The sequence below is a fragment of the Ursus americanus genome, chromosome 16 (assembly GCF_024610735.1).
Source record: "Ursus americanus isolate L20-20 chromosome 16, mUrsAme1.1.p, whole genome shotgun sequence".
Taxonomy (NCBI): domain Eukaryota; kingdom Metazoa; phylum Chordata; class Mammalia; order Carnivora; family Ursidae; genus Ursus; species Ursus americanus.
In genome coordinates, this window is record NC_142142.1 from 17,902,504 (window position 1) to 17,917,321 (window position 14,818).

At 37.4% G+C, this 14,818-nt stretch overlaps 1 protein-coding gene across 8 annotated transcripts in view; it reads right to left on the reverse strand.

Moving 5' to 3' along the window:
* The window catches only part of DLG2 (discs large MAGUK scaffold protein 2), an 857,148-nt gene that overhangs the window by 563,133 nt on the left and 279,197 nt on the right, over positions 1 to 14,818 (reverse strand). The window lies entirely within an intron of this gene.

Genomic DNA, 14,818 nt, shown 5'->3' on the forward strand with positions numbered 1-14,818 from the left:
ATAGACATTACTTGTTGAAAATCATTCAAAGTCTTTCTCACATCCACATTCTATAACATACTGCAATATCAAAAGATGAATGGCCACAGGCCTATTATTAGAGTATAAGGATATGAGTGTTCAGACGTTTCTAACTACTCTCGCTTGCAGTTATCGTCATAAAAATTTTCCCCCTCAAAGAAAAAATGTTTTAAGATGTGATCCAACAATCCATGCATTTTTGAATAACATTCTTAGTCTAGGGATAAGAGATGCCTGTTTTCACTTATTTATAATTTCTAGGAGTTGAATTTAGGATTTGCTGCTGAGAATCCACCAGGAGGGCTCTGTTTGGGGACTGGTAACTGGAGAAAAGTGTTCTCCGGGGTTGGGGGGCTGTGGAGAGGAAGTGATTTCAATAAACAGGAAGAAAGAGAATGCTAGTTTTCAATAGGCCAAAAAACTCATAATAAGTAAAGAGGTAATAGGGTAAAGGTAGATTACTGTTTTTGTGAAACAGTTTTATTTTTAGGAGAGACACGTGGTAGTGTCTGACAAGAAGGAGGCAGGAGTAGAGGAAAGATTTTGGAGGGTGGCAGGGAGAGGACTCGAGCAATTCTGTGGGCTAAGAGAAAGAAGCCCCTAGAAAAGGAGACTGAAGGTACAAAAGAAAAAGGGAGTGCGTGGGAAGCAATGGTATTATGAGATGAATACAATACATATTTAGGTAAAGAAAGTAAAATACAATATAAGATTTACATTTTATAATATATATGCATAGAAAAGTTTGAAAGTAAACTCACCATTATATTAAAGTTGCTTTCAATGGATATCAGAATTATAGATCTTTTTACTTTTGTCATTTTGAGCAAGTCCATCTTCATTTTTCCTTATAAATATATCTTACTATAAACACACACATACATTATACTCACAAAATATGTTTAACAAAAGCACAAATGGCAGTTTGTTTTTTTGAGAGAGCATACCTCAGCCTTGGGTGGGAAGAGGGATACTTTTCTATCTGGGATAAGAATGATCAAATTACTATAAAGTTAAAGTGTTATTTTAAGGCAGACGTTATAGGGTCATTTTAAGGTGGAGAAGAAAAAAGCTGAAGGAGTTCTTAACTGATAATGTCTTTGCCTTATACATTTAGATGTCAGGATACCAAAGGGAAAGTCTAGAATGAATTTGGAGACTTACATAAAGCAGTTAAGGGTTGGAATTGCACCTGCAAGGCAAGAGTGACACGTTAGGATCAGTAGAGGTCTGTTGAGCAGCACTGAGGTGGGACATCATCAGCATGATTATGGGATTTTCTCCCACAGCGTTTAGTAATCATGAAGAGTTGAAAAGGAAAGGTGTGGTTGCTTTAGGGCTGAGGTTTGAAAAGCAAATGTGGTTAACTCTCAAAGGAATGAGGAATGCAAATCACGACAGAGAAGCAAGAGAAGCAAGGAATATGCTCAGCCTGGAAGAACGGATGTGGGTAAAAAGATTGAGATCATGACAAGGTCAATGCGCAGATTCATGGAGAACAGAGGATGAAAGAGGGACCAGCAGGCTGTGGACACTGAGATTTCCAGGCTCAAGATTTCAGGGATGAAATGGCACTCACTGATAGTCATATGAGTGAGTAAAGGATACGTGAATGCATTAAAGTGATGATCAAGTCAGAGTACTTTGTGGCTGATAATGAAGTCTCCTTGGAAGATAGAGAAAATAAGAGAGAACTAAAAATGGCCAAAAGTGTTCAATGAAAGTAAGAAAAGATAAGGTACAGGTAGAGATAAGAAGAGTGATAGATTGTGAAGCTATATGGCAGTTAAAGGAGTTACAAGCAGAGGCAGAAGATGTACCAAGTCCTAAGAAGAAGAAGGTGCTTGACTTGTTCAAGGAACTAAAATGAGTCTAGAGGAGCTGTAGACTGACTAGGTAAGGAAAAGAGATGAGGTTAGAGAGGGTAGCAGAGGTCAGACACTGGGGGTGTAAGGTTTGTGGGTCATGAAGATTTAAAACAGGGGAGTACCATGGTCTGATTTAGTTGAAGATTACACTAGCTGCTGTTTAAAAACATTGGAGAGAGCCAAAGGTGGGGACAGGAAGAGCAGTTGAAACAGCCCAGGTCAGAAACTGACGGTGGCTGGATAGGCTGGTAGCAATGGTGATGGCAAGATTTGAGACATGATTTGGAAGTGGAATTGACACGATTTATTGATAGTTCAAATTTTCAAGGAAAGAAAAGAATCAAAGATGTTGCATACCTGGACAGAGATGTCTATGTCATCTCTATATGAGGTGCAGAGACTGTGATATGGGTGGGGAAACTAGTTGGCAAGAGGTAAATCAAGTTGTAAGTTTGAGAGATCTGTTCATGTCACTAGGGTAGCAGAAAAAAATATTGAGGTCTTGAGAAAGAATAATTGTAATTGTTAGCACCCATGGAGTGCTTTCTACACGCTAGGCAACTCCCTTTTTAAGGATAGTTAAGATATTGGCAAGAGGACACCTGGTTGGCTCAGTTGGTTAAGCACCTGCCTTTGGCTCAGGTCGTGATCCCAGGGTCCTGGGATTGAGCCCCGCATCAGGCTCCCTGCTCAGAGGGGAGTCTGCGACTTCCTCTCCCTTTACCCCTCCCCCTGCTTGAGCTCTCTCAAGCTCTCTCTCTCAAATAGATAAATAAAATATTTTTAAAAAAGATATTGGCAAGAAAATAGAGGTAACTGCAGGAATATCAGGAATACATGCCAGGTACAGCTAATTCATCTGGTCCCCACAACAACTCTTTGAGGGTACATGCATATGTTTTCTGAATGTCAGACCTAGGAGTATGGGCTTTCCTGGAGAAACCAGGTTTTCGTAATAAGGAATGACATGATAAATGTGATATTTTACCATGACTAACTCAAGGACAGTGTGCAGGCTGAATTAAAAATAGGCTTAGTGTAATGAGTCAGAAACCAAGGAGAGTGATTTGGGATTAAATACAATATTTGAGCTATGAATTCTTTTATTTGTTTATTTTTAAAGATTTTATTTATTCACTAATGACAGAGAGAGAAGCAGAGGCAGAGGGAGAAGCAGGCTCCCCACGCAGCAGGGAGCCCTGTGCCAGACTCAATCCCAGGATCCCGGGATCATGTCCTGGGCTGAAGGCAGACATTTAACCAACTGAGATACCCAGGTGCCCTGAACTATGAATTCTTAAGATCTGATTTAAGATGCTGTCAGTGACACTCAACTACGAAACTTCAAAGCAACATCTCTCTTGTATACTGCAATTGTATTTAAATGCAATGCCATCAGAAGTTAATAGACACTTCTCAAAAGCTCCCAACATTGTTTCTCGACTTCTTGATCATATTTTTCCAATGTAAGTGGGTAACAATGGAGTTCCTCTCTTGTACCCCTACAAAGTCATTTATTTCCAATGACATTTCTTTTTTCAGAAAACTTCCAGAACACTTTGTTTATGAAAATTAAGAAAGAAATGGAGAAGCTCATATGTCACTCTGTTACCACATCAAGGAATCAGAGTTATCCTTGATTCCTGGCTGCTCATCAGTCCTTATATTTTATTAAACATCATGTCCTGTTGATTCTACCCCTAAAATATCCTCAGATCCATCCAGCTCCTCTCAACTTCTATCATCACTGCCCCCAACTTAGAACTTCATTAGTTTCCCTTCTTGCTTTTCTGGATTCTAGCCCTAACTCACTTCATTCTATTCTCATGGTAAAATGTGCTCAAAATAGCAGATCTCAAATGCAAATAGCTATGAAGGCAGACAAGATATATAAGCGGATATAAATGGGTGCAGGAGAGGTAAAACAACAGAGCAAGAGTGTGGTTAAATGGCAAATGATCTTTGTACTGGGAATAAAATAAGCAGTGGGGACTGAGCTTACATCTTATCTGAAGGGAAGAGGTACTCCAGCTCTTATGAATTGTTGCCATTCTAGAATGGGGTCTAAAGTTGGAAGATTGTTCTCCCCTCCTTACTGAAGTCAGAAATCAAATTTTCTTAAGTAAAATACCATTTTTCAATGTTGGAGAATTATTAAATCGAAATATATGTACAGGGGCTCTAGGTCAATTATGCTCCCTATAGTTGGCAGTTGTTAGGCATTGTCCATGGTTGTCACACAGGTCAACATAGTGACTGAAGAAATATATCCACAAACCAGGGATACAATCTAAGGCTAACTGCTTTTTTTTTTTTAAGATTTTATTTATTTGTCAGAGAGAGAGAGAGAGAGAGAAACAGAGCACAAGCAGGGGGAGTGGCAGGCAGAGGGAGAAGCAGACTCCCTGCTGAGCAGGAAGCCCAGCCCTGCTGTCCTGCCCAGAGCAGAAGGCAGACACCCAACCGACTGAGCCACCTAGGTGTTCCGTAACTGTTTTTTAAAAGCTGCTCACAACTTTTTTCTGTGTAGACTTATATACTCTTCAGCAGCATATAAAGAAAAATGCCTGAAAGTAGGACCTCACTTTCCCCTTCATCCTCCTCTATATTACTCTGTGACTGGGTCACAATTTTATTATTACATGCAGCACATTGTATTGTACTTGTTTACATGTTTATCTTTCCTGTTTTACTGTGAGCATCAATTCAAAGTATCAAAACTGATTTATTCATTTCCTATGCCATGTAGCACCTATGTGTCTTTCCTGTTCTACTGTGAGCATCAATTCAAAGTATCAAAACTGATATATTCATTTCCTATGCCAGAATCATGTAGCACCTATATGTGAGAAGAATTGAATAAATTTTTGCATGAACTAAACTGACCTGTTTCCTCTGCCTAGAATACTTCTTTTCTTCTTCTCTTCTTGAATTACCAAACATCAAAATTCATCTCAAATGCTATCTCATATTTTCTCCAATTTCTTCAGACAGATGTGATTGCCCTTTCCTCTGTGATTCCACATGACTTCATTCATAATGTGAGTAAGACCAGTAAGTTATTTATATATGTGTCTCTCTTCCTTTAGATTCTTAGCATCTGGAGTATAGGGCCCACACTATATTTGCTTCCATATTTCTAGCTCTCCATCCAATTCCTAGTGACAGCAACTGCTTAGTAAATGTTTGCTGAGTTAAACTAAATGGAAGGATACTTGAAATAATTTGTATGAATAAGCTAATAAGAAAAGGTCAGGTGAAGGGGGTTACTTGGTTTTAATGTAAGGGGTCTAAAGATTGTCACTTAATTCTGCATTTGTTTGAGTACCAACAATGTGCTCAAACATTGTGTCCAATGCTCTAATAAAACACCAAAAAAGATATGATCCTTGTTTTCAAGGAGCTTATAGTCTAGTTGGGGAGATTTGCCATATATAAAAGGACAGTGTGGGTGTGGCACAATATTTCAAATTTGTCTTTGTATCTTCTCTCCCTAGACACTGTCAACAATTATTTGCCAAGTTCTGTTGATTCTATCTCTTGAGTACCTCTAATTTTCACCTTTTTACTTCTATTTCCACTGCATCTATCCTAGTTAATTTCATTTCCTATTTTCCAGGATATTGCAAAATGCCATGAATGATCACTTTATACACCACTTCTTTTGATTCATTGTATTTCAAAAGTGCGATTTTCCCATTTTCTCTGAAATCAACATTTTGTATCTTCTTTTTTTCTATTCCAAATCTTTGAAATACACAAACTGTTGACTAAAACAATCTTTTCTTTTCACTCTTTACAAAACCATAAGGATTTAAAAAAAATACTTATTTCTAGGGTTCTCTCTTTATATATATGTATATATACATTTTACTTCTACTGTTTCTTGGCAGTATTAACAGGTACTCACTTGCTACTGACATATAACTCTCCATTGAAATAAGTTAGAAAAAATCAGCTGTGACTCTGGCTAAACAAGCCTTCAACCCATACCCCTGCCTCTATCTCTACCTCTACCTCTACCTCTACCAATCTTGTCTAGGCCAAGAGGGACAGAAATAAACAGTTGCCATCCTCTATTAGGCATCACTGTCTTGGAATGGATTAAGAAAACAAGCTCTAGAATCATTCCTGATGTGTTCAGATCCAAACTTTACCACATCTTGGCTGTTATCCTGAACAATTCTCTGAAGATAAAAGATCAAAAGCATTTTTATAATAATAAAATACTATTTTCCTTTTTCACTGTGTTTATCTTTGCACTGCTGGTGCAAAAGCAATGGTGGGTAAAGCTCTTGGTGCCTTAGCACAAATTAAGGCAATGGCACCAAAGTCTACTAGTAATCATTGAATTCTTTATTAACCATACATTCACAATGAAAAAAAAAGTTAGTTTTATTTAAGAATATCTTTTATGAAACAGTGCAAATTATTATTATTAATGTAATTATTATGTAATTTAATTATTAATTTAATTTTTAAAAATCTTGACTTTTGAGTCCATAAGGTTGTAATATTCTGCATGATGAAATGAGAGGCATGACTACTGTACTCTGTTGTATATTGCATACGGTTTTCTCAGGAAATAAGAGATTGTACAATCATTTAAGTTGCAAGCTAAACTGACCACATTTTCATTGAATATCATGTTTACTTGAAAGAATAACTGACATATAAGCTATGATTACTTAGTTCTGGGTATTTGGCAAAAACTTTTTTTGAAAACTAATGAAGTGAACTTGTTTTTTTTTTTAAGGAAACATCTGAAGGCATTTGCTATCAATAGTAAAATTTGAGTTTTCAGGCAAACATTAGAGTTTGGAAACCTTGCATCTGCTACCATGAGCCTGACAACTTTCTAAGACTTAAAGACTTTTCTGATGAGATGGGTGGTAATATTAACAAATACGATTTTTTGAATGAAATATGTCAACATTTTGAGGGTCCGTATAACTCAGAGAGCCAATATTTTCCAATTAACTAATATATGACATTACAAATCCATGTATGTGGTAAAATGTCCATTTTTTTTTAAAAAAAGATCCATTTTAAGTATAAGATAGATGCATACATTTTAGTGTAACATAATACAAAAAGTTCATTGAAATGGTTTCAGATTTCACATTGCAATTAACCTTTAAAAAATTACCATTTGACAAATTTTAGTGTAGTGCCAAAGAAGAGTATCTGCAATTATCTGAAAAGGCTATGAAAACATTTCACCTTTTCCCATTCATATACCTGTGAAAAAAATCACATTTTCCTCATTTACTTCAACTAAAACAACATGCATAATAGATTAAACACAGATGAAGATAAAAGAATCTAGCTGTTAGATTAAGCCAGACATAAAAGAAATTAAAAAAATGTAAAGTAATGCCAATCTTCTTGCTAATCTTTTTGGCTTTGATAAACATGGTTATTTTTAACAAAAAGGTATCTATGTTTACATGTAATAGATTTATTATTGTTACTTGTAAATTACTTAATACATATTTAAAAAAAATTCTCAGTTTTAATTTCTAATCTAATACATATTGATAGATAAAATGCATATAAACAATATAGGAGTCATCATTAATTTTGAGTGAAAGAGATCCTGAAACCCAAATGTTTATTAAGAACTGATGTTGTAAAAAGTCTGAGATAATTCTCATAAAGAACTTAATGTGGTATACCATAGGGGCTCCAAAATTTCCAATAAGCCTATTATACACTGAGTGCTCAGTAAGTGTTAGTCAATATTGATAGCTTCTTGAAACCACCCTGGATTCTCATCTGTGAAAGAAGATTCAAAATGAAGTCAGCATTGTTAAGAAAATCATTCAAAATAGAGTCAAAAGGACATTGAGGAAGTAGGGCCCATGCAAGTCTCCTGTTTCATTCTAAAAACACCATAAACTTTGACTTTCGTCAACTGCAACTGGACAATCTCCTGAAACACATCCTTCTACTTTGGACTGAAATAGAGATCATGAAAATTCTGTTGGGTAAATAACCAATCATGCATTAGATAGTCCCCAGTTTAAATTCTGCCAGCACCAATCATAATTCTATCAAAACAAGTTGGGGCTCCTGGGTGGCTTGTCGGTTAAGCATCTGTCTTCTGCTAGGGTCATGATCTCAGGGTCCTGGGATCGAGCCCCTTGTGGGGCTCCCTGCTCAGTGGGGAGTCTGCTTCTCCCTCTCCTTCTGCCCCTCCCCCAGCTCGTGCTCGCTCTCTCTGTCTCTCTCAAATAAATAAAATCTTTTTTTAAAAAAGTTATATAACTTCTTGTGTTTTTTTGCCTTTATAAGCCTTTATTCTGTGCTCACAAGCAACTTGGAGCACACTTTTGATTTCAGTCAACTTTGTACCTCCCAGATTGTAATCCCTAAGATCTTGAATAAATACTTCAGTTGCCTCACAGCCCTTTTTCTTGGTCGACACATACATTTTTCTTAGCATGAAAAAGTACCTAAGGAGCTGAGAGGCAACTGATTGCTCAAGGAGGGGAGGGAATAGGTGGGTCCATCATCACTTAATACTTATCAAATTAATAATATTATTCACCACCTCAGAACGTAATGTAAAGGACCAAGTCCTGAAGTGGAAGGAATTTCAACATCATGTGCTTTTCTGCAGCTGCACTGAGATTTTAAAAGCCTGCACAGGCTACTTGTTTGAAATCTGGAGCACAAGCTCCCTGACGCCTGGTGTGATTTCACATCTTTACACCAAGCATATCATTAGTCAAAGGGTTCTTCAAGCTATGCTGAGGCCATAGCAAGCATTTTTATTCCATTTGACATATACATGGACCATTGGCAGTGATAAAGATTTCAGTGTCGTTTTACATTTTATTTATTTTTAGGCAATGCTATTTGCAGAGTCTGTGTCTTTTACTAAAAAAACATCATGTATAAATTTCAAAGCAAGTAGAGATAAGCATTCCTTTGGGTCAGGAGGCCAAAGTCCTCTCAGCCTACATTGTCACTGATCTCAAAATCTGTTCATTGGTATCCAAACCACCATAAGTTTATAGTGCTGCCCATGTAACCTAGACCCAGGAACCAAATATTTTCTTGGAGCAAATGGACTCACAGGTGTATGTTGGGAGTGGGGAGTTGCAGGTAGGGAAAGGCAGGCTGTGTGTACTCCACTCCCCGGGGTACTTCTGTTTTCTGTGTAACATTGAGGATTTGGGTTAATAGCTAAATACCACAGCTTCTGTAGGGGGCAAAATAATTTAAAGTCTCATGAATACTAGTTTCCTCTTGACTTTCTGTTTTACTTTCCTTTCCCTTACTAGGCTCCAGCTATCATGTCCCCCTTTATGATCCTCCCACCATAAAGGTTCAAATTCAATTTCATTTCTTCCTTGGGGGTTTTGTGCTTGCTTTCCTATTTCCCTCCAGGATTTTTACATCTTTGTTATTCAGAAGTCAGCTCACGTGTTACTACCTCAAAGGAGGCTGCCTTGACCACCAATAAACTCCTCCCCACCACCACTCTACAGCCCTCCCATCTATCACCCTAATTCTCTTCATATCATTTTTCCCCATCTGAATTTATTTTGTCTGCTTATTTATTAATTGTCTGACTCTCTCACTAGACTGTCAGCTCCAGGAGGCAGGGACTTTTCTGTTGTGTTCACCTCTACCCTGTATTCTCAGTTCCTAGAACAGGGCCAGGCACATACATGAGCATTCAAGAAATATGTTTTTAAGAAATTAGTAACTCAATCAATCAATCAAACACTGTAATACAGTGGAAAGAGTACAAGTTTTAGAGCTGACAGACCTGGTTGATTCCTGACTTTACTAACTAAGCATGCAACCTTGGGCTGGTTCCTTAATTCCTCTGGGTTTTAGTTTTCTCATTTCAAAACAGTGACAGACTGTTGCAAAGAATGTTTTCATGTGTAAAAGCATCCAATATTGTTTGACATATAAAAGATGCTCAATAAAAATTATATTCTTCTCCCACCCAGCCTGGATACTTGTTACCTGCATGGCAAGTAATGTTTAAGTCCTTGATACCACAGAATTTACCATCTTGTGGGTAGCAGGATATATGGATATAAAATGATGTTGAATGTCAGCATTTGTTAAGAGCCAAAGGAATGCCAGAGGGAGAAAAGAAACTTTCATTGGCTCCTTACCACTTAGAGAATAAAGGCCAAATTCATTTAGCATAGCATTTATGGCACTTCATGATTGCGCTCCAGCTTGCTTTTCTTTCTTTTTTTTTTTAAAGATTTTATTTATTTATTCGACAGAGATAGAGACAGTCAGCGAGAGAGGGAACACAAGCAGGGGGAGTGGGAGAGGAAGAAGCAGGCTCCCAGCAGAGGGGCCTGATGTGGGACTCGATCCCATAAGGCCGGGATCACGCCCTGAGCCGAAGGCAGACGCTTAACCGCTGTGCCACCCAGGAGCCCCTCCAGCTTGCTTTTCAACCCTCATTTCCCACTGGTGTCTTCTAGCGAGAAGCCACCCTAACCAACTCCACTGCTCACTTTGCTTTGTAGGTAGATGGGCCTGAGAAACCTTGCAGCTTTGTTTGCTGGCTCTCCCACTCCTCCCCCTGGGCCTGGAGTAATTGTCACCTGCTCTGGGACCTTCGAAGTGGGAACAGTTGCTTCCAGTTGTGAGGACTGGGTTGCTCTGAGGTCACTTTCCAGAGCAGGTGGTTATACTCCCTACTTTGTCTTTGGAATGTATGTGTATTTGTTTTATCTCTTAGCTTCACCTTCAAGAACATGAGGTCAGCAATTGTTTCTGGTTTATCTTTGTCATTCCACATCATAGACATCCCCAGAATAGTTAGAGATAGTGAGATGAATGCATGAATGAATTTAAAATGAAGAAAAAGGAACTAATTGGGAGACTCAGTTTTCTACTGGGGTCTTTCAGTTTAAGACTGTACTCTCCCACTTAGATTATGTCTGTTTTATAGTGTTACAGATTAGGGATGGCAAATGGTTTTTATATCTTGTGTCAATCCCAATAGACTGTGAAGGCTTCGTAGAGCACTGAGTTGAGAAAGCTCTTGAGGTGATGTTCATGCCGGCGTGGAAATTCCATGTCACACAATTTAGCATGATGCACTCACGTATCACCTTTTATCGGCCAGCTTGTTTTATAATTTTTACTCTTAACATCTCACTATTTTTATCAGACCTTTTTGAGAACCAAGTCCATGAGTAACTCATTTTTCATGATCCTGTCTTACAAAGTGCTGAACACAATGCTACTCTTTAACTTTTGAATAATGCTCAACCTTCTTTGCAAGGCCCACAAAACTCCTTCATGATCTGCCCTTGCTTTCTTCTTTTCTCATCTCCCTCCATTCTTCCTCTTTCCCTCTTCTTATAGTCTCCTGAGTACAATCATGTCATTTTCATCTCCATGCCCTCCCCCCTTCCTGTTTATCTAAACTCAGCTCAAGCATCATCTGTCCTGCAAAGTCTGAGTGGCTCACCAGTTGGATTTAAGTGGTAGGCTTTTCCTGTGGTCCGAGGCTACAATAATCTAGCTTCTGCTGCCAACAGTTATAACATTGCATCACAAACACTGGGCTCATAGGGAAGGAGCTACTTAGGAGCACATGGTAAATATACAATAAGTATTTTTGAATAAGTGAGTGAATGAGAGGTTTATTTTTATTGATGGTTACCATGTTAAGCACTTTATGGTATTTATCTTAGTTATTCCTTAAAATAATCAATTAAATATCTGTTTATTTTTATGTATTCTTCTACCAGTTACAAAAGATTAGGCAGTTTACCTTTTGAAGAAGAAGAAAGAAAGAAAAAAAAACTCATTTAGCCTCCTGCTGTATCGAGATGTGCGCTAGAATAATAGTTTGCACAACAGAAGCCTGAAGGAACTAATTCACCTCCCTGGCTTCCCTGTAACTCCCTAATGACAGGCAGAATCCAATCAGACTTTAAAAGAAAATGAGGCTTGAAATCTACTTCATATTCCTCTTAGAGTCTGTTCTCATCTATTAGAGTGAAGTTCTGCCTAAATCTTTTTTCTCTAAAGAGCTCATATTTGACTAAGGATTTAAGAAAACAATATAAAATATTTAATTCTCAATATCAATTCCAGAATATATCTAAATCTGAAGGTAAAGTAAATAAACTAAATTGGAGTGCAACAGAGAGGTATATATTTCTTTTAGAAGGTGCTTAGCTAGAGTATAAAAAATCTCTTTGGTTCTTCACTTATCCTTTTAAAAGCAACAGCAGAAAGATGGGGTATTTACTTTCTCCTATTTTGCAGGGGAGATAAATTTTATTTTTATGATTCAGGCAACAAAAAGATATTTTCCATTCACTTCTTTGATTCCCTAAAATATCTTTCAGACACTGAAGTCCAAGGGTAAGTAGAGCTGACAAAAAACGTTAGTCTATCATTGTACTTTAGGCAGGTTAATAATTCTCATTGAGACATAAATATGACTTGCCACATTCTGCCACTTTCAATTCTTTGTGAATATACTTCAAAAGCACAACGTGTTTATAAAGTCCTCCAATATCTGCCACATCACAATAAATGATGAACCAACTTCCAGAATATTGGCTTTGACCTCAAGCAAATTATGCAATAATGCTTCTCTGAAAGTTTTTGTCCATGCAGCTCCTTCTCTCCCAGAAGATACATCTAGCAGATGGCAAAAGTGACAACCTCAGAAAAAAATGAAAGCTAAGTTGAAAACAGCAGCCTCTTTAGAAGGTCAGGGCACAAATCTCTGGTAACAAAGCACAGCACAGCATTTTAGAAACAGAACCTTATTAACCAAATACCGTCACAGCACTTAATGTTGGATGGGTGGTATGTCTGCCTAAGGGTACATTACTCCCATCCTAGGATGAAGACAAAGATTTTAACTATCATGGCAAAGCAGGGGCAGTTAAGACTATATGCAAATGAAAGTTTTAGGATGTTACTACCAAATTCTTGTATGTATGTATGAATTCATATACATTATATACATTTGACATATATATATACATATATATACATATATATTCACATATAGGTATGCATATATATGCATTATGCACACAAACCACAGTGAAATACAATCTACTGAGTAACCCACTGAAATGCCACCTTGGGACATCTGAGAAGACTTCCCCCAAAAAGGCACTAGTGACGTATTTACACAGGTAAAACATTTTTCTGTAATCACATCTCATGGCAGGTCTGGACAGTTCCCATTTGAAAGCCAGAGTGTCCAGGACAACACCTGTATGAAAAATAGATTCTCAATTGTAGGCTAGAACATTCATTCATTCTTCCATTTATTCATTTAAAAATACTGAACTTGCGCTATAAATCAGGGTTATATTTGGTGTTTAGTTGATAGTCATATCTAGAGTTAATTTAAGAAATATTAAAGAAGTTACACAGAAAGAAATCTTTTTTTGAAGATGTGTCCTATTTCTACTTAACTTTTACCCAGCTCAAACAAATACATTAATAAAATAGGTTTAATAAAAGAAATTCTAAGCCTTTCACTTCTTAAACAATGCTTAGGAACAGTATATGAATCTTTATATATTTTGCTTAAAGTATCTTATAAAGTCACCTATTAGCAAGGCTTTACTTAGAACCTAAATCATTTATTGAAAACTGTGGGTGTGGTTATGGACAAATCCAAGTGCTATGAAAGAATAGAGAATTAATCTGGTATCAAAAGCCTCCTACTGACTTTGTACTGGAACATTTGTTTCCTTTTGTGAATAGGATATAGTCAGCATAATTTCTACTAACTGCTTTTTTTTTTCCTGGCTGGAAGAGGACTAGGAAGAGAATTGGCTTGATGCCTGAATTCATTTTAATTTCAATTCACCTAAGAACAAAGGCAAGAATTGCCCAGGCTTTGGGTGAGGTGGATTCCTTTTTACTCCTTGAAAAAGTAAATAATTTTCAAATGTGCCTAATGTCTACAGGCCTCTCTGACAATCCCTCTCCTCTTTGTAAACTGTGAAACCTTCTCCACTGCCCAGAAATGTCACTGTTAAAAGATTTGCAAGTTATATATCAGAATGTAACATGAAAAAAGGGAAACTGAGTATTCCCAAATGGGATATATACATATATAGGTGTGGCCACTTCAATGACTCCAGAAAGCTGCTAATTTTGTATACCTCATTTATTTCTTTTAAACCTAAGGGGGAAAAAAGAAAGTATTTGATTATGTGACTGGGGACATGGAGGTAATAACTTAGCATCCATTCTTTAAAGTAGTTCCTCATAATGGGTCTGAAAAGGTTCGTACCATATCTCTCCATCAAAGACAATGAGAAAAGGTCCAGTTAAATTAAGTGGTGATCTAGACAGACTCACATGGCAGGTCTGCAATAGAGGTGGGTAAGAATGCTGGATGATAGATATTGAGCCTAAAACATTTCAGGCTACAAAGATAAACTATGTTTCCTTCATTAACAATTAATTGAAGAATCCAGACCGACTGTCCTGCAGTAGCTCAGTACTTTGCACCTAGCCAGCAAGTTTTCATTATGGCAGTCATCAAAATAGAACTAAAGGCATAAGGAAGAAGTTAAGATAGTCATGTTATGCAGGTGCCAAAGTAAACATTTTGAGCTGTGTTTAAAAGCATAACATACAACCTTTATTAGGATGCAGCTCCTAGTCTTCCAAATACCTACATCATCACGTTTGGTCATTACATGTATGGTGCTGGTGGTCAGTTGGGAGGCATGTGACAACAGCGAATTTCAATTACCAATATTCCTCTGGTTTCTTATGTTTCCTTCTACTCCACCTGAACTCTTGTTCATTCATTTACTCACTTACTCATTAATTTATTTACTTAACAAATATTGAGTATCTGCTCTTTGTCTGGCCATAGGTGATGTGCCGGATATACCAAGGTGAACTAACAGGCACATTCCTGACTTCATGGGGCC